Consider the following 14,693-nt stretch of genomic DNA (forward strand, 5'->3'; position numbering starts at 1 on the left):
GTTAAAAATTCTCTTGCGGGTTCAATGACAATAGGAAGATTAGCCCACACAGTTCACTTACCTTGTGAAGCACGGTGCAGCATGGTTGGACAGAAGTGTCGTGCTTACAAGATGTCGTAACTACATTTCGTAATATAACAAGGTCAAGGAAAACCAAAACAGTGGCATCTATCCATTTAGTTCATGTATAGGCGTTCGTTCGTTTCGCGTGAACGTTCGTTTTGATTTCGTTCGAATGTCTTTTTGATTATTGTTACATCTTTGTTTTTATGGTGCCCCTTGTTCTTTTGTTCTGAGCACTTTTTTGTTTCGCGTGTGAGCGTTCGTTTTGATTTCGTTCGAATGTTCTTTTGCTTACAATACATCTTCCTTTTTATGGTGGCGATTAATCTTTTTGTTCTGACAAGTGGATCGATTTTGACTTCTCGATGCTCCTTGTTTATCATTCGGTTGCAGGTTTTGATGTTTCGCTACATGATTGTCTTTTTATTTCTCTTTTTAAGTGTGCCTTACAAAATGTTTACGATGGCATTACTTATGTTTGTTTCATTTGGCATATATCTTCTTTTTCAATTTTCTTTCTTGCTTATTTCTTTCACCGTTGTATTTTTTGCACAAATGGCCGCCCATATGCGCGCAGCAGGCACAAAATCGCAATTTAACCAGATTTAGAGAATAAATCGTATTTACTACTCGGTGATTATGATAGTACGGTTCAGTTATCGGGGCGGGATTCCGGGGCTTGTAAAGAAAACTTTGAGAACAATAATTCCAGATGAAGGCAATAAATAGAAATCCCACATGTGAAAGATGCTAGGGACCTTTTGTGATCCACTGGGCCACTGTCCGGTAAGGGTCTATGGGGCCCCGACAAGCTCCGAGGTATTTACAAAGTTATGGACATTAAAATGTCGCTTCCAACTTCTTCAAGTGGTATTGGGTGCAAATGAATGAATGATATGTCTTTTCATTCATTCATTCATTTAGGGATTCTAAAACTAGTGGCATGTACAAATTCGAAGAGAAAGTGTGGCTGATTTTCACAAAACCGATATAATAAACTTTTTAGGGATATTTTCCTTAGGGAACTTGTAGGGCTGGGGAGATGTGCCTCCTCCCCATATAGTAAGTTAAATAGACACTAGAAATTCCAGTTAAAGTAGGATTTGTGCATTGGCTTCGAAGTCAGGTACTGAGAATTATTACCAACGATTGCTTCATGGTCCGACGGTGCCGGTGCATTGGGTGCGGGTCATTGGGGGGGGGGGGGGTTATGGTTTACATTGTCTCGAGGACTATCGGGTCGGGGTTCTGTCCTGCTTTCCGGTCATTTGGGCGCGTGATTTACGTTGACTGTAGAAATGGGAGGAAAATATAACAACCGTAGCATTACCTATTTTTATGTAGGGAGACTCATTCACGTCTCTGCGCAGACTCAGCAGAGTCTACCCGGATAGGGCTTACAGGGCACGAAAACCATGGAACTTGATCCACTCTCAACCTCTGGACCCTTATATCGAGACTGTGATCGTATGATCGTGACGATGTTAGGTCAAGTGTCATGGGTATCACGAGTTCCTTGGAAAAGGAATATATACTTCACGTGATCAGGTTACACTCTGGTGAACCAGACTGTGTACTGTTTATCACGTGATCACATGAACTTTGCAAAAGACCCCGTGCTGGAAAGTTTCTATTCTCGCACAACAATAGCGAACTGTGGCTGTCCATTAATACGATGTACAGCACCGGCACCTTGTTATTAGTAAGGTTTAATTCCATTTCCATGAACAAAAGAACACTGTTCTTACGCATATGCATGGCATTAACAAACAAGAAATTTTCTATGGATAGCTCCTAGCTCGGCTGTGGATAATTACTGTGTGCCACCTGCTGAATATTCATTATTATTAACATTCTACCTGGGTCATTCCGCTGGGATTCATTAAATGTACTATCACCTATGGTGCGCCTAGTGTGCCATAAGTCCTGAAATCGACATAAGTCGAATGAACTTGACATGTGTACGTTTCTCGTGCTCTGATTGGATGAAATCGACGCCAAGTGTGCCGTAAGTCCTGAACTCGACATATGTCGAATTAAATTGACATATGTCGGTTTTTCGTGCTCTCATTGGACGACCAGTGTCACATGTTGTTTCCTAGCGCTCTGATTGGAAGAAATCGACTTTGACATATCAAAATCGACGCCAAGTATCAAATACATACATATATATATATATATACCGGTACGGATTTCGGTCTGTGACACAAAAGTCTGAGGTTCGATTCCTACCTTCGCCTGATGAGTCCCAAAAGGACGAAACCGGTCATGGAGTGGATTTATTTCCCGGCGTGTTGATCTTTATAAATTTATCATATATCTGTCATACCATTTGCTACACTTTCATTATATATATGTTAAAGAGCGCAACAAATATAAAACCAGGTTGGAATGGCTAATATGTTTCTTAATCACTGCCGAGGTGACATTCAATATCAAATCACTACCGTATATATTGAATTGTTCGAGAAGATGCCGCATTAATGTAATGAAGCAAAATACTGATGTATTACGCGTGGCGTAACCAGCGGGTGAGGGCGGGCTAATGTAAGCCACATTCAGCTAAACATTTACAAACCAATTTTCAGAATAACCATAGCTGGACTAATTCAATGACCTACGGTTCCTGTTTATGAAACATTTCAGTTTTTGACTGTAAATACTGTATATCTCAATTGATGAGGCCACCTTAGTTACTAGAAACTTAGTACTTATTCAGGGGCCGCACCTACGAACCCAACTATGAAACTCGCCAAATCTGTACTTGTGTACAAGTTTTCCATAGTTTGACCACATTTGACCTCCACTTTGAACGAAACCAGCCAAACCACTCACTTGGGCATCTATACATATGAAGTAAGCTATGCGAAGTGAGGTTTTACGTCTGTATAGGCAAGGTGTCACATACACACGCACCACAACTACATCGATCAGGTATGGAATATCTTCTTTCATCGAAGAATCAACCGAAAGTGCATGGAAAAAAAGAGTTCAGCTGCAAGGTAGTGTTGAATATCATATGTAAGTTGATGAGCAATTGCTCCATTCATTACCTTCATTCATGTCCAGTCACCTTACTCTCATCCTTAATTCCAGGAAATAATCGTAGGGCGATCATGCCGACGTTAATGCCTTGTCTCAGTGTTGCACTGTTGTGGCACTGCAGAGTTTCATGTCTTACTGCAATGCAACTACAATGCACGACCATGACAAAAAACTAAACTGGCTCTTGTTCGCTTCCGTACATGATGATGACGACAGTTCTCAGCCTACATGTGGACTTCCTGTAGAGACGTTATACTAACAACTGTCAGTGTCGTCGAATCTGCCGTCAGTGTACCACTGCAGGGCTAACCGTCATCTTTCCACAGGGAAAAACCTGTCGAATCCAATTTGTTTGCTGGACAGAGAAATCACAATGCCGTCTTTTTGTGTTGAGGCTAGGGAGATCCCGGTTTCGAGTACTAGTGCATCGACCACTAACTGCCCGGCTGTATGGAAAGCCGTTTTAACATTTAATAAGGAATTTCAGATATCTCGAAATAATTTCAGATATCTCAAATTAAATTACAGATATCTCCAATTTATTTTATAAGATATCTACAAATAATTGCAGATACCTTAAAATCAATTTCAGATATCTCGAAATAGCAGGGAATTTCAGATATCTGAAATTGAATTGGAGATATCTCGAATTCAATTTGAAATATCTCGAATTCAATTTCGGATATCTCGAATTCAATTTCGGATATCTCGTATTCAATTTCGGATATCTCGAATCAATTTCAGATATCTGAAATAGAATTTTGGATATCTCGAATTCAATTTCAGATATCTCGAATTCAATTTCAGATAGGCCCTATCTGAAATAAAATTTCAGATATCTCGAATTCATTTTCAGATATCTCGAATTCAATTTCAGATATCTCGAATTCAATTTCAGATATCTGAAATAGAATTTTAGATATCTCGAATTCAATTTCAGATATCTCGAATTCAATTACAGATATCTGAAATTTCCCGATTAAATGTTAAAATGGCTTTCCATACGTGCCATTTTAACATTTAATCGGAAATTTATGCATATGCATTTCAGATATCTTGAATTCAATTGCAGATATCTCGAATTCAATTTCAGATATCTCGAATTAGAATTTCAGATATCTTGAATTCAATTTCAGATATCTCGAATTCAATTTCAGATATCTCGAATTAAATTTCAGATATCTGAAATAGAATTTCAGATATCTCGAATTCAATTTCGGATATCTCGAATTCAATTTCAGATATCTCGAATTGAATTTCAGATATCTGAATTAGAATTTCAGATATCTCGAAATCTTTTTTAGATATCTCGAATTCCATTTCAGATATCTCGAATTCAATTTCAGATATCTCGAAATCTATTTAAGATATCTCGAATTCAATTTCAGATATCTGAAATAAGAAACAATTTCAGATATCTAAAATTCCCGATTAAATGTTAAAATGGCTTTCCATACGCACCGCCCCAGCTGTGCAGCCGTATGGAAAGCCATTCGAGATATCTGAAATTGAATTCGAGATATCTAAAATAGATTTCGAGATATCTGAAATTGGTGCGTGCCTCCTTCACGTAAGACATGTGAGGACAGAACTGGAAAGTACGCCTCTTCATAAATAAGAAGTGCCCTTTTTCTTGCTAGTGTTAGACAAAAGAGACATTTTCAAGATGTTCAATGCTTAAAAGTGCTCCATTTTATATATTGGGTAATTCCATATCAAATCACCAAAGTTTGAAGTATGCGGTACTTCGACCTCGTTTAAAACTTACCAAATTTATTGTATGCTTGGAACACCATGAAATAAGCATATGCTGAAAATTCTGAATTAAACGGGTAGCAGACAGTACACATTGCTAACATTATTTGTTTATATGACATTGAAATCTGCACAGTATTGAATTGAATGACCTTGAAGTACAATACCCACGCTCAAAAACATGTGGAACAGCAAACAGGGGGGTTGTTAAATCCCAAAATTGGAGGGGGGAAATGCATAATACCCTCCATTTTTTTGTACAAACAGGGTGGTACTATATCTCTTCTAGCTCAAAAAATAATCAGATTTTTCAACGTGACACGTTTTGAGTTAGCTGTCAAAGACGACCTCTTTGGTATATCAGAGCAACTTTATAACCTTATATCTTAACATTGAGAAAAGGTAGAACACTGGCATTTGGTAAGTTGTAAGAACTTTATACTTATAACTAAAGTAAAATACCCCCACAGCTATTACATGGTTACGTTGGTATCAAAACACCTCCCTAATGCTGAATCGCAGCATAACGTACCGTATCAACTTTAGAACTGCAAACAACTTGCAAATATATTACAGTAAACATTGTAATTATTATTTTGAAAGAATCAAGTACCATGAAGCAATAGCTTAGGAACAAATAATCAATAAGAATAGCACATTTTTCAACGAAAATAAAAAGTTTAATATTTTTACTTTTAAGTAATCTATTGGCTTCTGCAATAGGAAGGTAGTAGGATGTTTAATTGCTGAGAAATGATACCTCAAACATCAAGAAAATGTCAAACTGTCATGGTGGCGTCATATTGCGGAATTTCAAAGTGTGATAATTCGGCCAATTTTCAAGCAATGCAACAGAAAATTTCAGAATAGGTTTATATCATGGTGCTCTTATCATCCAATGAGAGTTTTAATTTTTGAAGTGGGTCCAGCAACAGTCATCCGTGATTTGTCACGGAATAACCAATACCATATTATTTAACTATTTTGTCCCACTTTGCATGTATTGAAAATGAATTTGTTATTCGTATGCACAGACAATTATATCGTTTGAGGTAATTTTGTGGTTTGCCCCATCAAAACAAATTCTTGTCCTTTCGAAGTTTGTTCGCCTGCCCCCCCCTCCCCCGGAAAATCGGGTAAGATTACTAATTAATAGTTCTATAACTGTCCCCGCCCCCTGCCACCCCTCCCCACCCCCTCCCAGCACACTGACCGAAAGATCAGCGCACACGACTGTTTGCTGGTATCAAACACAAAACGTTATCATACCATTTTGAAAAGAGCCAATATGTTTTTATAACGTTAAATGTGGTGCTAAATAAATTAACGTCGGCATAAAGTTTTTATGACATATTAATGTTACATTAATGTTTTAACGAAAATATGTTTTGAAATAATAGCCTGAAAACGTTTTCGTGACATATTTATTACACCACAAATAACGTTATCAAAACAAAAGACGAAACGTTTTAATAACGTTTTAAAAACGTTTTCGTGTTAGCTGTGTAGTTTTTATCATATGAAAATTTAGGAATCCGCCATTGGTTATATAGGTTTAAACTACAGTTTTAGTCGTGAATCTCTAGTCTTGTAAACGCCAATGTTCAGTTTTTCCCGACTCATGAAGCCACTATAATAACTGGCAAAATCAAGATCAGTCGCAGTCTTTAACTCATGCAAACTGCTCGACTAGCTATCAACGATTAATTTCTACGTAACGAACGTCGAGTTGCGTCGATCGGGTCGCGGTATGATCAATCGTGTAAGTGAACGGCTGGCTTTTCATACTATAAATAGTTTTTGAACACGTCAACTACAGAGCTGCGGCTATCGTTGCAAATAATTTAAAGTATAACACTACGCGAATTTAGGGAACACGCTAAGTTACCGTACACAACCTATAGTACTCAGGCCACTGTGCCCCAATGGGACTTATTGACTTATAAAGTAGTAATGATTACGATAGAAAGTAATATTTAATGTAGGGCCTACATTCGTCCTATCAATTTTTAGTACTACTACAGTACTAAGAACTAGGGCCTTTAGACTGAACAATAACAGTGTTGCACTGTTAGCTTTAGGCCTACTAATAATAGGCATAATCGTTACTAATTATGCCAAATGACTATAGCCTATAGGCCTAAGTAATATTACGTATTGTAACTTTGATTTAAGTTAAAGCCTTTAGTGAATGAGGCTAAGCATTGACTTGAAACGATTAAGTTGATGTTTCAAACGAAGGAATTTAAAGTGCAATCGGCTAAGCCTACTTCGAAACGTGTCCAATCTTACCCATCCATTTAAAAGTTCCATTATGCAAAGATATTGCATAATAAGAGGAAACATAATATTACGTTCACCGCGAGCACTAAATCTGAGAACATTTACTGAGAAGACTTCCAATCCGAGAACATATTATTCTATTTGTTATATCTGAATCACAACAGGCCTAATTGTAAGTTGTAGTAATGCATAAGATGCGATCGCTAACAGCTGAGAACAACTGCCAGTTTGTTTCGATTTATGCTGAACGCGACTCGACGTAAGCTGAAATAACGTGATTTGAAAACACGATCACGTGACTTCATTATAATAAAATGTCCCACTTTAGATGAGAGTTCAAGTTCAAAAACGTCAATACACAATAGACGACTTTGATACACGACTTTGTGTTCTCACGCGACCGCTGCTTGGCGGCCGATCAAATAGCAATAGTTGGAGACCATCTTAGGTATGACATTTTATGCTTAATCTTTTGTTAAGCTGGTGGGTATACTGTGCATCAATTTTGATGCGAATGAGGAGAAACCCGTCTGGTTGGAACAAATTAGGTTGTTCTGGTCATGGTCTACCCGGGAGAGTGAAGCTAAAGTTTAACGTATTTATGACAAAAACAGAATGGTATCTATAAAATGGGTTAAAGAGATACACACGCTCTCAAAAACTCAGTTGAGCCCGGTTATGGTCATCAGTGGCGTAGGCACTGGCGGATCCAGGGCCTTTGTTTGGGAGGGGCCAAAGTGGCATTAGAGTGATATGGGGGAGGGGTCTAAGGGGAGGGGGTGCCCCCTCCCCGTTTGGAAAATTTGCTATTGCTGAATGCCCTCAGATGCAATTTGGTGCGACAAAAGTGTACAATGGTGATGTTAATTTACTTCTAAAAAAAATGTTTCCCAGGTGTAATTTTCTAAAATATTTATAAAACAAAGTTGGGATCATCTTTCTCAAGAAATTTTATTTCTCATAGGTTATAAATTTCTTACAACCAGCCTGTTACTGCAAAATGGTGTTAAACTGTAAATCCTCATGCTCATACATTTACATAGCTCCCAACTCTTGAGAAGGCAAATGCTGGTCCATGCCACGAATCGCCGTCCTGGGGGAGGGGTATAAGGGGGGGGTGTCCCCCTCCCCTTTTGAATTTTTTTTGAATCCTGGTGATGCATGCCTACATGTAAAATGGTGGCACTTAGAAAGGCTTTTGTCACCCAAAATTTTCTGAGAAATATGCTTTTTTTTGTGTAACATCAATAAATTGAATAGTAGGTGATAATTTATTCTTTCCCGTGGCATGAAAATGTTCGCTGCTCGCCCCAATGAAAAGAATTATAGGCTAATTTGAGGTTCAAATGATGCTGTAAAGGAGGTTTTATACTCTATTATGCTAAATGCTAAAGAAATGATGGTTGCTAAGTCAAAATTTGATGCAAATTTTTTATGTATACTTGACAATTACAATGCGGATTTTTTCGGACGCTTGTGCGGGTCAGCGGGTTTGGGTGTTAGAATGCGGGTCTAATTCCCGCGAATTGCGGGTCAGTTGGGAGCTCTGCATTTAATTTTAAACCAGAAAACGAAAAGGTTTAGACTAGTCAACCACTGCTATTCCTCTCGATTTTTTTAATTTCCAATCATATCATTGAGCGGATGTTCGGAAACACTTTTTGGCTCACCTTTGGGGGGCCATGGCCCCCCTTGGCCCCCCTTGGATCCGCCAGTGGGCGTAGGAAGGTACTTTTGAGTGGAGGGCTGAAGACTGATGGCCAGCCTGGGTAGGGGTCTAAGGGGAGGGGTGTCCCCCTCACCTTTGGAATTTTTGGGCATTTCCAGGTGGCCTCAGATGCAATTTGCTGCAATGTAGCACACTTCAACACCCACTCCATTTTGTAAAAACTTTTGCATTTTCACCTGGCCTTAGATGCAATTTGGTGCTCCAAATGAGATTTTTTTCTCATTTGGAAATGAAAAAGGGGTTTTCTGACTTGCGAAGCGGGGGGGGGGGGGCGGAATGATACTTCCGCCCCTCCATATTTTTCACTGGGGGGCTGGCGCCCCCCAGCCCCCTGGTTCCTACGCCCTTGATGGTCATTCTATATCAATAACCTATATAAGGGGCAGTATTGCTTCTCTTCAAATAAATCTTTAATTAAAACTATCTGCACTTGATTGGCCCCTCGAAATTGTTCAATCACTGTAGTTAAAGTCTCAATAAATGTTTGCTGATGAATTTCGAGAAAAAAAAACTTCCGAAGTAGGTTCAATGTTTCTTATTTTAAATGCACTCTGAACAGGGAGAAATGCTGTCGCAATCGAAAGAAAGAAATTTATTTTCTGTTGCCTTTGTGGTTCGAACGATTTACTGTAATTCACCTCGACCGCCCAGCCCAGCTGCATGAGGCTATTCATAAATATAGTCTATACATGCGGCCCGATCACGATTTTAACGCAATCCTATTTAGTCCGCTTTTACAATTCCACGGAGGAAACATCTGAAATCACCTGTTTATTCATTGCCGGCAATGGAAGGAAATAATACAATTTCGCAAGCTACATCGGTAAGACCGAGAGAAAGATACCTTTCAAGAGAAGGGACCTAAGACTAGGCTAGCCACGAAAGTGAAAGTAGTCCTTACGGTACCTAACAGTAAACAAAACTCATAGATTTGACTGGTGCATTATCTGTTGGACGAGGCTTGCAAATTTTGATTGAAGTTTGTAGAAACTACGGACTCGTTAAAACATCTGGTTGAATTTTATTCAGCTCAAAATTTGTAACGACAGATAACTCATAAAAACAATGAATATTGATATGAAAATTGAAAGGTGTCAATTTCACTGAGTTTTTAGTGCAGTCAGCTGGGAAGGTCGAAGTTTAAATTTGGCAAACAAGTACTGAGACGTTAAAGGCATTGAAGACTCGCCCCAAACAGCGTGTTGCCCTCTGAAAAAGTGAATTTCTTCTCTTGTCCCTACAAAAAGCAGACAGTAATGAAATGTGATACCTTAATTGTTATCTTTAGCTGGACCTGAGATGTCCATCGCTGCTATGTACACTTGTTGTGGGTATTGACCGTAGCTGCATGTATTGACAGTACACTAGTGTCTAATTACCGACGGCAGCAAGCTGTGTGTGTATTTCTGGGATCGATGGTAATGTCTAACACTTCTGTTACACCTCTTTCGAAACTAGGTCAGATTACCGGCATCAGACGTTTCTTTGTGCGCGAGTCTTCACTCCCTTTAAGCGGCCTCAGATGCTGATATGGAAGATAACATTCTTTATCGTAAACAGTAATGCCTGAGAACATCGAGAACTGTCAGTTTGAAAATTTTGTCTAATTAATTTAATCGGTTCATGTCAAATTTTAGAGACATTTGGCGCAGTTAGTGATAGCGTATACCCCGCGATAACGAAATCGCGATCAATTGAAAATAGTATACGTGAGACGCTTACCTGAGAGCGATCGTGCGTTATCTTAATGTACCAGTATCACTATAAAGTGTTCAAACAACTGTCTATATGGAAACAACGTCCTACATATGTTTTGCTATTGATAACGACAGGGTTGTAATCCGACAAAGTGCATACATGACTACATTTATCGATATATCATAGAGTAATAGGCTAAGCAATATTAACTATTTCCCCTTGATTTCCAAACACTCCGCGATGCCTGAACAAAGTTGGCAAAGACAAGTTATTCTTTCGATACGTAAAGGACATTTTCACGAATCATTCTATTTCATACAGAGGGCACAAGAGCGCGCGTGATTAAAGGCCTATAATAGTATACATTACACACAGTGTGGACGTGTAATCAACGCATCGCACGCGCATATGGGTGTGAAAAGGTCCTGTATACAAAATTTTGCGTGGTATTATAATGAATATTATTTTCATTGAAATTTCAATTTTATCATTTGAAGGTTCCATTGTGTTTCATCTTATCATTGTCTTTTGTGAGTCAGATCCCTGAAAATGACTCAAGCATCACATATACGGTACAAGTTAGATTGTGATATCGTAGCACCCCTATAGGCTATACATAACGCATTGCATTTTGCAATTCTTCAAGACGCCGTGTAGCGTGTGTATATGGTTGCAGGTGTACGTGGTCGTATGGCAACATGCGTAATTGCTTATACTGCATACACTTTACAGTTGTATGATTGCACACTGATGAGTGTTTATGATATAGCCATACTATAGAAATTGAACCTACTATACTAGACGGCCCCCTGTATACACTCACACACGACCAACGGTTTACGTGACCCGAATAGGCCTAGCCTACTTATGCATATGCATAGTTGATTGACAATCCCATTAATTAAAGCAAATTCATAAAGAGTATAGGCCTAGGCCTAAATCGTTGTTAGCAAACATAATATCCGATCATTAAGCCCCCATAAAAACCTGCCAGCACCAGGCGCGTAGCCAATGGGGGGGGGGGGCGAAGGGGGCAGCCGCCCCCCCCCCCCTTGAGCATATTTTTTATATTTTTTTTAATGTTTTTATGATATCGCTAGTATTTTCAAAAGAGAAAATGCTAAGATGCAACTTACAAGGCCTGGGAAGTGCCATTTCCAGCGATCTGGGAGGCATTTTCAGCCAAAGTTTTCTTGTATACGCTTCGCGCCAATCATGGTGGCGCTACGCTTAGATAGTTTGCAATGCCGGATCTACAGTTTCGCCCCTCCCTTGGCAAATTCCTGGCTACGCGCCTGGCCAGCACTAAATTAACGTCATTATAAAAAAAAACCTACGGTATGACTGAGGATTCACTACCAATCTTCGTTCAAAACACCCAGTTGCAAGATATGAATTTTTTGAAATCAGTTGTCGGCTTCAGTGATAATAATAGCCTATAATTTGTGGAAAACCCAAGTTTTTCTGTCCGATCTCTCAATGGCCAACCAAGTTCTTTAAAGGCATTCTTTTCTAGGCTAATGCATGCCGAAACGAAAATGAGCATAAATGGTGCCAGGATCGTTAGCAGATTCTGTTTACTTGCAAGTCCCATCAGTAGACAATGTATTGCCGTTCTCAAATATTTCGTTACGAAAGATAAAAAAGGCATTCAACAGGTAACAACACTTTACGTATACCCTAAGCATATTGTACTCACCCCTCGTCACACTGAACAATCAATTGTATTCTTTCAAGATTTCTCATTGAACCCCCTTTTTCAATTAGACCGGGACTTTCCCAGTCATTCCTTACTCAAATATCTGTCGCACAGTTTAACCAGGCTATTTGTAAGAAAACAATTACTGTCTAGACTAAACTATTAAGTCAAATCCTGAACTGAACATATATTGGGCGCTTTGCTTGGTGCGTGCATTCAAAAGTACCCTTTTTTTTAAATTCTGAGCCTGAACTATCGATTTGGACAGATAAGTGACGAACCGAAAAAAGACCGCCTACGTCTAGCATAATTCGTTATCAATTCCTCATTCCTGTCCAGTACGGCTAATACGTAATAAAGTCGGCTCGCTCGGGAAGTACGAGAAGCACTTCATAAACATGTTGATCACATGTGACGTTATACTGATGCGCAGGTGAGTAATTCTTCACGCTTCATCAACTCGCTCTGCTGCTGTTGTGAATCATGGCGGTGAATAACACGGTTCTTGTAGGTCAGATTACAAGGTCAGTGCTGTGTGTTAACATATATTGACGCGGAACGACCAAGTACAGGTCATCTCTGCAGACATGCACAAAGTGACCGAACTGTAGTATGATCGATAATCCTTGGACTATATCAATCGAAAATCCAAGATTTTAAAATTGATAATCCAACTTATCAAATTAATTTGGATAAACCTGGATTATCAGCTGATAATCGGACAGTCCAGGATTATCCACCGATAAACTTGGATTACCAATCGAAAATCTTGGATCGTCAGTGATAAATCGGGATTATCGGTCGAAACACCTCGATTGTCGAGGAAAAAAACGTTGAAAACCAGTCGAGACTCCAGGATTATCGACTGATAATCCTGTTATATCTAAATTATGTTGATAAACCTGGATTCTCGACTGACGACTAATCAAGGATTATCAATTCAATAAACCTGGATTCTCGACTTACAAATCTGGTCTATCGACCTGTTTTTATTTATTGGGCATTTGGATTGCCATACACGCCCTGCGCGTACACCAGTGGCGCGTAAATGATTTCAACGGAAGGGGAGGGGGGGGGGTCTAAATTTCCCAAATAGATTAATGAAGGCCTATAGACGGCTATACTACCATTATGGGTCAGAGGTGAATGCATGATATTGTAAAGGAGGGGTGTGGCCCTGGGGTCATTGAAGCTGACTAACACGTAAGAGGGTCTGGGTTACTCCCCAGAAAACATTTAAAAGGCTTATTTTGACTATTAATTCGGTGTATAAGTATCTCTGGACACAAGGCAGTGCTAATAAATATTCATGTTTCTTTTGTTTGTGGTTGATTAGGAGTTGCACACCTGTAGAAATGGTCTAATGTTCCCCAACTCAGGATGTGAGTGGCGACCGGCCATGGCACCTTACCCAACCCCACCCCCACCCGCCTCTTGCGCACGCCACTGGTGTAGACTGTATATTATAAAAATAATTTCTAGTCTAAATATGCCTCAAAATTTCAAGCCTAACTTTTTCTGGCAAAGCACTTCGCCATCATCCCCCCCCCCCCCGGCCATGGCAATCGGATTCAACGACCCTAGGGTAATACCCCTCCTTTTCAAAATACTACATGCCCCTCGGATGTGTTTGTACAATTCAATAACAATGAAATAATATTTCAACATGGACAGATGGAAGAACTTCAAAATATTGTTGCAACTGATGAAATATAAGACACTCAGCCCAAAATATTGTTTGGTCAATGGTAGCCTCGAACGAAACTCCTACCCCAGTGGAATTGGAGATCATAGTGTTTTGTTTTTATAGATAAAATAGTAGAGTTTGAAAAATAAACTATTTCGATTTGTTTCTGGCAAAATGGAAAAGCGCTGTAAAAAAGTTTAAAAAATCGGTTTAAATGTCGACAATTATATATAAACATGCTAAAATGTTGATAAAATAGCCGAAGTAAGTCCTAAATGATGTTTTTGATTCATTATTTGTTTACTTACGTTGGCATAACGTTCTGATTCCATATAGCCCTATGATCAATACAACAAACAGCAACTAATATATCATGTACACGGTAGTCCTGGTGCGGCCTTTATGCAACAAAAGGGCAAAACGCTGTGTCATTGCATCTGCTTGTTCTAAGTCGTTTATTGTCAATAACACATGAAAAGTTTACTGGTCATACTTATATATGTAGTTACGCATGAAAGTATATATTGAACCACGAAATTCGATGTAATAATGATATCAATTTACGTTTGGTATACTATAGTAATAAACATTTTGTAACCCCCCTCATATTTACAAAAATTAATTGCAAAAACCGAGTCGAAGAGCGGGGACAGAAGTACTGCATACCAGTGCAAGTTTGTTTTGTAGCCATGACAGTACATAGCTATGGCAGTCTGAAAAATTGCCATTTTGAA

At 39.0% G+C, this 14,693-nt stretch overlaps 1 long non-coding RNA gene across 8 annotated transcripts in view; it reads right to left on the bottom strand.

Annotated features, from left to right (window-relative positions):
* Positions 1-7,428, bottom strand: part of LOC139979799 (uncharacterized) — a 35,314-nt gene extending 27,886 nt beyond the window's left edge. For 4 of the 8 annotated variants that reach the window (XR_011797334.1, XR_011797335.1, XR_011797336.1 and 1 more), the window contains exon 1: positions 7,156-7,428. This is a non-coding gene — a long non-coding RNA (uncharacterized lncRNA). The remainder of the gene's footprint in view (positions 1-7,155) is intronic. The other 4 variants (XR_011797331.1, XR_011797333.1, XR_011797327.1 and 1 more) reach the window with 2 other exon arrangements.
* Positions 7,429-14,693: the final 7,265 nt, after the last annotated feature.

Source organism: Apostichopus japonicus, chromosome 14, assembly GCF_037975245.1.
Source record: "Apostichopus japonicus isolate 1M-3 chromosome 14, ASM3797524v1, whole genome shotgun sequence".
NCBI classification, from domain to species: domain Eukaryota; kingdom Metazoa; phylum Echinodermata; class Holothuroidea; order Aspidochirotida; family Stichopodidae; genus Apostichopus; species Apostichopus japonicus.